This window comes from Manacus vitellinus, unplaced genomic scaffold (assembly GCF_001715985.3).
Source record: "Manacus vitellinus isolate BGI_N305 unplaced genomic scaffold, ASM171598v3 scaffold_45_pilon, whole genome shotgun sequence".
Taxonomy (NCBI): domain Eukaryota; kingdom Metazoa; phylum Chordata; class Aves; order Passeriformes; family Pipridae; genus Manacus; species Manacus vitellinus.
Window position 1 is genome coordinate 1673656 of NW_021940571.1, and position 9148 is coordinate 1682803.

Here is a 9148-nt window from a genome sequence, read left to right on the forward strand (position 1 = left end):
AAAACCAACAAATGTAAAAGCTCATTTTTAGCCCTTCCTGACACTCATCTCAAGGCCAATATTCCTTGTTCTGCTCTTCCACAGGCTCCCCAGGGCAGTGGTCATGGCCCCAAGGCTGCCAGAGCTCCAGCAGTGTTTGGACAAGGCTCTCAGGGACAGGATGGGATTGTTGGGGTGTCTGGGCAGGAGCTGGACTCAATCCTGGTGGGTCCCTTCCAGCTCAGGATATTCTGTGACTCATCTTGTCTGTTTGGGGAAAAATAGAAGTGGTAAGTGAAGACAAAAATGACCTTTTTTTTCCCTCCTAGAGATCATAATTCTATTATGTGAACTCTTGGACAATAAAATTTAGATTAAAATGTCCTTCCCTGAAGCAGAAACCCAGCTTACCCTGTTAAAACCAGCAGATTCTGATGCCCCCACTGCTGCCTACCTGCTTGGATCTTCCAGGTGTGTGTGAAGAAGGTTGGGACATTCTTTATGTTCTTCATCTTGGGCTGGGATAATTGAATTTAATTCTAACATATCCTCAGTGGAAAATGCCCTTTTCCAGGAGCCCATTGCAGCGTGTTCTGATGGACTGCCTGCTCCTCTGAGTGCCACCATCCAGCTCTGAGCTGGATTTCAGTGCTTCACGGGGAAAATCCTTATTTCAGTTCCCTCTTCAGTGGCTCTTTGGCTTGGACAGTGTCTGAATTAATGGCAGTTTGGCATCTTTGCTCATTAACAGGCTCCCTCTGATTTGTCCTGGCAGGTTCCCTGTGCTCCGTGTGTCACTCCCACCATTCCATTCCCTGCCTGCCGAGTGCTGGATGAGGATCTGGAGCCAACTGGAGCTTAATGGGATCTGCACCATTTTTAAAGGTGACTTATGGAATCACATGGAATATCAGGACACACTTAATAACTTCCTGATGCCACAACAGACCCGAAGGTCTGTGTTATCTCAGAGCTGCCCCTGCTCACCAGATGCTGTTACACTGCCCTTGGTGGATATTTTTATAATTAGAATTTTTTTTTTTTTTCCTGAGCTCCAGTAGCTCTTAAATAAAAAAATTGATCCCGGGGAATTATATTGTTGAATATTAAAGTCAGTATTTATTTGCAAAGAGTCACTCTGGGGGTGCCTAATTTGTCGAGGTTTTCTGCTCAGGCTGCAAAATGCTGCAATAAAACTCAGTGATTGATGTTTATGATCAGATTAAATGGTTTAGCTGTGGGGATCAAAGTTATAAATTCCAGCCCTCCCCAGGCTGGGATTGGCCACCAGAGATCCTGCCAAGTGCCAGCGTTTTTTTTAATGAGCTCGTTTATTTTCAGGCTCCAGCAGCATCAACTTTTTGTAGTTTATTGAAAGTGTGTTTAAAACAGCGATGTGCCAGGTGCCAAAAGGCCTGGATGTGGTTTGTGTTTGCTGGGTCAAACATCCCAGTGGGGAAAACCAGGAGTTAAAAGCGGAGAATTGGATTTCCAAGGAAAGGCTTGAGGAGCAGGAGGGATGTGGTCCCCTGGCTCTGTGCTGCTGTCATTTGTTTCTTCTGCTTTTTGGTCGTTTCACTGAAAATGTGGGGCCTCAAATGCAGGGATGGCCCTGGGGCTGCCTCCCTGCTGTGCTGCAAAGGGAACCATTGCCTGGTTATCCATGGAGATGAAATGTTTCCATCCCCAAGTGTGGTGGAGAGACCACAGGGACACAGTTGGAGCTTGGAGCAGAGCTCTGAGGTCACCAAGTCATTGTAGAACTGGTTGGATTCAAGTTTAATGGTTGGTTTTTTCCCTGTTGGGAGACTGACCCTGGTGACTCCAGCATTTTCCCCCCACTGTTCCTGAAAGGAGAGGAAACTGAGGTTTCTCTAAAGGGCAAGAGGATGGAAACACCTGATTTGATTTGCTCAGAGCTGATAGAGCAGGGCCTGGATCTCAAAGGCATAACACAGAATAGAGATTTGATGAAAGGAATACTGAGATCATTTTGTTAAGGTTGCTCTTAAGCCCTGTATCTGAAAAATACCAGAGAATGGCTCAAATTTAGTCTGCTGTTAGTGAGGACTAAATTCTATTTCCTTCCTTGCAGTGGGAGATTTATAATTGGGGTAAAACCTGAGCTCTGAATTAATCTCCAGAGCAGAATTGTAGCATCAAAGCTCGACATTGTCTTCCTGTCCCCGGGACATTCTTTGTTAGAGAATCATTTGTTTTACTCCAAAGAGGCCTTTTTTCTTTCTCTATTAAAAAGTTGGTCTTTTTTTTTTTTTTTCCTCGTGGCTGCCTTTACTCTGGGGAGATTCTGATTAAACACTTCAGTTCAAAAGCTTTTGCACAGCGGAGTCATTTTGGGAGGGAAGGAATCGTTAGGGATGCTGGGGGTGTTGGGGGTTCAAAGCAGGCTCTGCTTCATTCCTCCTGCATCAGCACATTGGATGCTCTTCCCTGGCTTCAGGAGAAGTGAGGGGCTCTTTCAAAGGGCAGAAAAAAATGATTTAAAGTGGTGTCATTTAAAGGAGCAGCTCGTTGATTCCCAGCCAGTTGGGCAGGGGGATGTTTCCTTGATTTTGTGGCTGTGGGAAGGACGTGCCCAAAGCCCACCCTGGGGGTGTGCTGGCCTTGGCATTGCTGGGAGGGCAGAACAGAGCCATGGAATCTTTGGGGTTGGAAAAGCCCTCCAAGATAACCAAGTCCAACCATTCCCAGCACTGCCAAGGCCCCACCACTGACCCGTGTCCCCAGGTGCCACATCCAAGGGATTTTAAATCCCTCCAAGGATGGGGACTCCACCGCTGCCCTGGGCAGCTGTGCCAGGGCTGGACAGCCCTTTGCATGAGGGAAATTTTTATTTCCATGAAGGAATTCTCCCAATATCCAACCTGACCCTCCCCTGGCACAGCCTGAGGCCGTTCCCTCTCCTCCTGTCCCTTGTTCCCTGGCAGCAGAGCCCGACCCCCCCCCTGGGTCCCCCCTCCTGTCAGGGGGTTGCAGAGCCAGAAGGTCCCCCCTGAGCCTCCTTTTCTCCAGGCTGAGCCCCCCCAGCTCCCTCAGCTGCTCCTGCTGCTCCAGCCCCTTCCCAGCTCCGTTCCCTTCCCTGNACACGCTCCAGCCCCTCATGAAGTTTGTAGGAGTCAGCACAGCCCTTCCTGCTGTAATTGCACCTTTACCTCGGAAGCCCTGGTGGAAAATAATTAAATTCCAGAAAAGGCTGTCTGGTTTTGAGCCCCTGAGGGGATCAATTAAATGTGATGGTGGTAACTGCAGCTTTTAAGAAAATATACGGGGTTTTTAAAAGGAATTAGGTGAGGTCTTTTGCTGGCGGGGAGCTGAAGGCTGTATTTCCATGTTTCCCTCACTTTTCCTGGAAAGTCTGAGGAATGTCTCAGGAGGAGCCATTTACACCCAAGAAACAGAGGCAGGAAGATGTTGAGGGATGCAGGATTTCTATATCTTGGCATAGACTTTCCCCAGAGAAGATGCAGCTGCCAAATCCCTGGAAGTGCTCAAGGTCAGGTTGGACAGGGCTTGGAGCAACCTGGGCTAGTGGAAGGTGGAATGAGGTGAGCTTTTAAGGTCCCTTCCAACCAAACCATTCCATGAGTTATGATTTCTATCTGCTTAAAAAAAGGGATCAGTGTGGACTCAAGCCTAATCTAGAGTTTGACCCCTTTGGAGAAGGGGGTTTTCATCCCTGGGATGCAGCTCCAGCAGCAGCACAAGCTGCTTTCTGGGAGCACTGGAGGAGCATCACCCACCTCCTGCAGCAGAGGGAAATAAAGCACCGGAATTATCCTAATAAATTACAATAATTGTGCCTGGCAGCAGGAGGTAATTTAAACCAGATTAATCTAACAAGCCTTAAAGATGCATAAATAATAAACATCTTCATGCATTGGGAATCTCATTCGGAATGAATATTAATTACTGCTCATAAACCCGGTGCCCAAATCGATCCGTGTGGAGGAGGCACAGGGTATTAAGTGCAGTAAATTGGACAGAGCCCAGATGAATATTCCCATTATCCGTTAAAGTGGGATTGTGCAGGTGGACAGAGCCCACATGAATATTCCCAGCATTCATTAAAGTTGGGTCGTGCTGTCACTTGCCCCCAGCACTGGCTGATGGGAAGCTTTGGAACAGGGGCTGGTGGTGCTTAGCTTTGATTTTGTTTCCCTTGTTTCCTGGCAGGTGGGATGGCTGGATCACTGGGTTCCTGTGGGAATTATCCAGAGTTTCTGTGAGAGGGAAGGGAAGCCCAGGTGATGCTGGGCCATGGGAGGGGTGGCTGATGCCACATCCCCATCCTGCTGCTGTGCTGGTCCATGGAGTCAGGAATCAGGAGTCTCCTCCTGACCTCTGCAGGGATAAAAACCAGAGGAAAGCTTTTTTTCCCTGGAAAAATGGCCCCCAAGGCAGGGTGACATGTTGGGTGGGGTTCCCTCTGTGCCCTGGGTGTGCTGAGAGGGGGGATTTCAACTGGAGCAAACTGGGGACCCGCTCCCTTTGGAGTGGGAACATCTGGAAGATGGATGAGAGGGAACATCTGCACCATCTGCTCTGGTGGAGCTCTATCCCTCATCCTCTCCCCTCGCTGCACTGCTGTTGTGTTTGGGTGATATCCATCATTCCCTCCCATCATTCCCGTTCTCCTTAGGCCAAGGCTTTCTCCAGGAAAATGCTTTGCTTGGCAGAAAGCTGTGCTGGGGGCTCCTAAAGGGAATTTTCCCCTGCTCCCTTTTTCTCTGCATGGCTCAGGCAAAGAGAATTTTGCCTGTACACAGCACAGGCACCGGGATCTTGCTTTTGGTGGACACCTGCTGAGTGTCAGAGGGAAAACGAGCTGGGAAGGATAACTGGGGGGGTTGGAGCTGCAGTGTCCTGCTGGGATGAGGTGGGGCGTGCTGGTTTGATGTGGCAGGAGGGAAGATCCTGTGGGGGATTCCTGGGAATGCTGGGTACTGTTACCCTCCCAGGGAGGTGGTGTTTGCATCTTGGTTTAAACTGTAAAGCCTGGCAGGATTAAATGAAGGTCACTGGTTGGAAAACGTGCCAGGGCTGGTTTAAGAAGGATCATAAAATAAAGTGTAGCCTGGAAAAGCTCCTGGTGGGATTCCATGTGAGGCTCCTTGATCTTTCCCACGGAGGGGATTCGCTGCCTGTGCCGTGTCTGAGATGGGCTGATGCTGCACTTGAAAGGGTTTGGAGGCTGCTGGGATCCCTGGGGCTTGGAGATAAGTGGGAAAGGGAGCAGGAAAGGAGGAATTCATCCTTGTGGCCTCCTGAGCAGGGCCAGGGGGTTGGCTCAGGTGTGTATTGAGCAGCTGCTCATGGAATGAAGTGTGTGAGTGAAGGTGGGTGCAGGGAGAGGGAAGGGCTGGAGAGCACTGGGAGGTTGGAGCTCATCCCCAGGGATTTGTCCATCTACAGATTTTTCCAAGACCTGGGAGCTCAGAACACCCCTGGTTTGGTCTGACACCTGAAATGATGTGGGTGTCCAGCCCTGCAGGGACACCATGTGCCAGATGGGAGGGTGTCCTCATCCAGGATAAAATCCTCTTGGCTGGAAATTGCACAGGAATCCCAGGAATCTTTCTGCTTTTCCTCTGCCCGTGTTGTGACTCCTTGTTAAATAGGAGGGTCTCCTGTTGTAAGAAGTGTTCTGAGCTAATTAAAGCCCCCATCAGCCCCCAAATAGAAGTAGTTCCCATTTCCCAATTACCAGGTGTCTGTTCTGCCTTCACCTGCAGCTTCCACACCCGGGAAATGTCATCTTTACTTGCAGCAGCATTTGAAAAATGGTAGCAAGCAGCTTTCCATGCTCCATGTTAGAACTGGAGGGACAAATCCAGGGATATTGGATCCAGTTTCTGAGCTGGAGCTGGGTATGCAGCTTTGAATACTTCAAAACTAGCAGAGCCCCTTTAGGTGAGAAATGAACTTTGAAATAGGAAGGTGAGGCCCAGCCTGGGATCAGCAGAGCAGAAACTGGATTTAAAATAATAGAAGTGCTGTGGGCTGAGCTCCTGAGCTTTCCTGGGAGAAAGCTGGGAAGCACAGAACCTGGCATTTCCCAGGATCACAGAATCCCACACTGGTTTGGATTGGAAGGGACCTTAAAGCTCCTCTCATTCCAAACCCCTGCCCTGGGGGGCACCTTCCACAGCCCACGTTGTTTCCAGGGCATCATCCCAAAAGCTGCCTGTAAATTGTGATGTGATGCTGGGAAGGATGTGAGCAGCATCCATATGGTCCAGCTGGGGAGATCCCTTGCCAAGGACTTCCCAGAGGTTGTTCTTTGCTGTGCTGGGAACAAAGTGTTACGAGTTTGACCTGTCTGGAGGAGCTGTTCCCTTGCCTGGCTGCTTGGCAAGATTTAAATCCTGCTGCTGTCTCACATCGATCCCCAATAAGTGCTTTAATAGCAGGCCTGGTGTAAACAGTGAGGAGGTTTCTGTCACTCAGGTAATGAAATCACATCTGTTTTGGCTGGGAAGGAATTTATCCTTGGCTTGGTGTTGTCTCCCCAGGATGAGGAAGCTCCTTGCTCTGAGCCTAGACACTCCAAACCTGCATCTCCCAGGAAAAAATGGATTAGGGGCAGAGATGGGGAGGGCAGAGGTTTGGGGAAAGAAATTCTTTAAGGTAGCAGAGCAGTTACTTCTGTTAGACAAGAAAACAGCAGGTCATTGCTTGTGTTTTAGGCTGTAATTCCAACAAAATCTCGTGGTTTCACTCTTGTGTTTTCTCTTTGGGCTCCTTTAGCAATGCCAGTTGTGCCCTCCCCTCTCACCCAGGAGCTGTTTTCCAGCTCGGGGTGATGCTCTTCCATGGATCAGATGTAAATGGTTTGGATTTGGATTAAACAAAACCAGCAGCACCTTTCTCTTCCCTCCCCATCCCAGTTTAGTTTTTGACTGAATCCAGACTTCTTGCTTCTCCCAGGACAACTGTGGAATCCTAGAACAGATTGGGTTGGAAAGGACTTTTAACTGTCATCTAATTTAGCCCCAAATCCTCTATTTTAATAATCCTCTAATCTAATCTATCCCCAGATCTCCTATTTATTCCCACTGGTTCACACTTCTCGACATCCAGCAGTGGGTGAGAAGCCAATGGAGTTTGTGAGGTGGGAAAAGAGGAGTTGTGAAACAAAGATCAGAAGAATAAGGCCCTTCAAGAATAAGATAAACAGCTCAGCAAAGAGACCCTTTGCTCTACCAGAGCTCTGGGAGCTTGGTTGCTTTTTCCTTTCTCTATATTTTTAACACACAGAAGCCTTTGCAGCAGCCCAGGCTTCACCCACACATTGCTCCTGGGGAGGAAGGATTTGTGACACCTCTAAGTTTGCCCAGGAGTTTTGTAGAGATATTTACCCGTTGGCAGAAAGCCAGGGAAGAGGATTTTGGCCCCAAAAATCAGACCCCAACCACTCCAGAGCCAGGGCAGTCGCAGCCCCTTCGATGCAATGAGTGTCTGGGACTGAAGGAGTGATTTGCAATCCCTGGAATGGGCAGTAGGACAGGAAAAAATTTCAAAATATTTTTCAGAGCAGTGGCTGTATCATATACAAGTGTTTTACCAACATCTGCTCAGGACAGATGTATAAATAGGGAAATAATTTTTCCACCACTCTAACAGCTTCTCCCTTCACCAGTGGTTAGAAAAGAAGTCGGGAGTATTTTAAAAGATTTTGGGCTTTTTGTTACGTGTCCTTTGATTTATTTACGTGACAGCCAAATGACCAGAGAACACAGACTAAAATGACTTACAGGGATTTTTCTTTTCATTAAATTCCAACCTCTACTTAGCCAAATATACGAATTCCCCTTCTTCCTTGCGTGGCAGAAGCTCTCAAACTCAAAAAGATCTCCAGCAGTAACTGGCAGACTGTGCCCACTTGGCTCCTAAACTCTCAACAACGTGAAGCTCCAAATGATCAGAAAAATTTTCCCCACCTTTCTAAAGTGTGGGAAGCAGAGTCCAAGTGCAGATCTGTGTTTTTACCTTTCAGTAATGGTAATTTAATATGGTTCCATCCACCCCACCCAGGCCACTTGCATGGGATTTAACACACTGTTCGTGCCCAGCATTTCTGTTGGCCCAAGGAAATGAGGCAGTGCTGGCAAAAAGCTTTTCAGTCCTGCCACACCAGAAGTGATGATTTTGGCCACCCAGGGCAGGTTTTCAGGGAGTTAATGTGCTGTGTTTGACCTTCCCGTGCAGAGGGTGAGCTCTGACAGTCTCTCTGTTGTGCTGCTGCCTTTTGATTATTATTTTGATTATTATCCCCCGACCCTGGGATTGTTTAATGGGCAGATTAGGATCTTGCTTGTGAGCTTTGGTTCATACCCACAGCTCTGCTCAGTGCAATCACCATAGTAACGTTGCAGGGGAATAATGTGCCTTATATTTTTATCCTGTGCTGAAATATCAGAGCTGGCTAATATTTCTCTTACTTTTGTCCACTGCTCCTCTTTAGCAGGGGCCAGAGGAGGTTGTGCCTTTGGTTTCCAGGGGATTGCAGCTTCTCCCGTGGATGTGGATCCTGTGATGCTCATGGAGGGTGGGAACCCCTTGCTCTGGATCTCTTGTTCTGACCAGCACAAGCAAGAACAAAGTCCTGGCTTCAAACAGCTGGTAATCAAATGGTACAAAGCCTGGTTTATACAAAGAAAATCAAGAAACTGAGGAGTAAAGTTAATTCAGGGTATTGGGCTGTGTATTAGATTAGGTTTGGATTAGATATTAAGGAATTCCTGGCTGTGAGGGTGATGAGGCCCTGGCACAGGTTGCCCAGAGAAGCTGTGGCTGCCCCATCCCTGGAAGTGTCCAAGGCCAGGTTGGAGCAACCTGGGCTAGTGGAAGGTGTCCCTGCCCATGACAGGGGGTGGCACTGGATGATCTTTAAGGTCCCTTCCCACTCAAACCAGTGTGGGATGATGGTTCTGTGATGTGTTGGGGCTGTGTTTTGCTGCCCTGGGGGTTTGTGTCCTGCAGAAGGTCTGGCTCTTTGGGACCTGTGTCATTCTCATGAATCAACCTCATTAATTAAATAGCTTGTTTATGTGGGTGTTTTTAAAGGTTAACTTTCTTCCAAAAAGACCAAGGAATTCAGTTTCCCTGCAGACCTGTGCATTTTGGGGGAATATAACCCTGACAATTG

The 9148-nt window shown here is 48.3% G+C and overlaps 1 long non-coding RNA gene across 1 annotated transcript; it reads left to right on the top strand.

Moving 5' to 3' along the window:
* The first annotated feature begins 204 nt into the window (after positions 1-204).
* On the top strand, positions 205-8545 carry LOC108640831. The gene is made up of 3 exons (XR_001921523.2): positions 205-450; positions 755-864; positions 8465-8545. It is a non-coding gene; the product is annotated as an uncharacterized LOC108640831 (long non-coding RNA).
* The last annotated feature ends 603 nt before the right edge of the window (positions 8546-9148 follow it).